Below are 1,280 nucleotides of genomic sequence, written 5' to 3' on the forward strand. Positions count from 1 at the left end.
AAAAAAAAAAAAAAAAAAAAAGAGAGAAGAAGAAGAATTAAAGGGGAAGAAGGAAATGCATTATTTAAAAAAAAAAAAGTCATCCACAGGAGGATCAATTGTATTTTTGTTGTCCTTTTTTGTTAGTATATAACATTGACTACAGCCAGCCTGGAAGTTTCAGGAGTTGCAGGGTAGAAGCAGTTTTGCAACCTAGTTTAAAAGGGGGCGGGGGGGATGTGCAGAATCGGGTTGGAAACAGGGGAGAAAATAAGGTTAAAAAATAGGCATGCAAAGCATACATATGGTACAAGAAGCAGAAAAGGTGGCGGTGGAGGGAGGGGTGGGGCGGTGTTTAACTTTATGCTCCCTGGAAACAACAGCCTAAATGGCAGATGAGGTGCACAGAGAGGGACCTGGGTTTGCAATGGGCGCGGGGGCGGGGGTATCTGAGCCTCCAGTATTTCTCAGGGAGGGGGAAAAATTGCAAGGATGACGAATAGTTTCTTGGGAGAAGAGACCGCAACGTTTCCCACCCCTCCGGCGGGGCTGCTCGAGGGCAGGGGGGCTGGGGGGGGGTCCTCTAATGACGTCCCTGCCTAGGCAGGTCTCAGGGTTATTTATAACGTGCAAGAGGGTGACAAATTTGGAAGGAAAAAAATGCTAACGTCTCCCTTCTATCGCCTCCTAGAGCAGCTCCAATGGCTCGGGGGGAGCTCGCGTTGTACCACACATGCAGCGCTACGGATCTGCCTTGAGCAGCAAGGCGAGTTCCTCAGGTAGATGCAGCCCGGCCGGGGGGAGGGGGCGAGAAAAGCCCCCGCCGAGCAGCCCGGGGCTTCGGGCTCAGCCAGACCCGGTGCAGCTCCGCTCGCCGACCCGCCTTACCTTTGTGGGCAAAGCACCAGAGCTGCTGAAACGCAGGGTCTGCTCGAATTAACGCTTCAGGAGCGAGCAGGGAGCTGATTTGGGGATGTTTTGAGTGACATTTAAATCCCGAGCAGAAGAGAGAGAGGAGAAAAGGGGAAGGAAAAAAAAAAAAAAAAAGGAGAGAGAGGACTTAAATCATTCCTTGCAAATCTGCCCGCTGCTTGGAGCTCCCTTTACACCTCCTCCTCAGCTCAATACCCACTTGGCCCCGCGGATCTGTGCTGCTTCACTGAACGGATTCGGGGTGGGCACACGTCCTCGCCTCGCCCGGCTGGCACGGGGACGGGCATGGGGCAGGACCGCTTTGATTCCTCAATTCACAAAAGAAGTATTTCATTCGCTGCAGGGAAGGGGGCGGGGGGGGGGGCAAG

The 1,280-nt window shown here is 53.0% G+C and overlaps 1 protein-coding gene across 2 annotated transcripts in view; it reads right to left on the bottom strand.

Moving 5' to 3' along the window:
- Positions 1-1,239, bottom strand: part of GABRB2 (gamma-aminobutyric acid type A receptor beta2 subunit) — a 371,234-nt gene extending 369,995 nt beyond the window's left edge. For both annotated transcript variants that reach the window (XM_019506486.1, XM_019506485.1), the window contains exon 1: positions 868-1,239. The gene's annotated coding sequence lies outside the window, so the exon portion shown is untranslated. The remainder of the gene's footprint in view (positions 1-867) is intronic.
- Positions 1,240-1,280: the final 41 nt, after the last annotated feature.

This window comes from Gavialis gangeticus, unplaced genomic scaffold (genome assembly GCF_001723915.1).
Source record: "Gavialis gangeticus isolate Ggan-Ray unplaced genomic scaffold, GavGan_comp1, whole genome shotgun sequence".
NCBI classification, from domain to species: domain Eukaryota; kingdom Metazoa; phylum Chordata; order Crocodylia; family Gavialidae; genus Gavialis; species Gavialis gangeticus.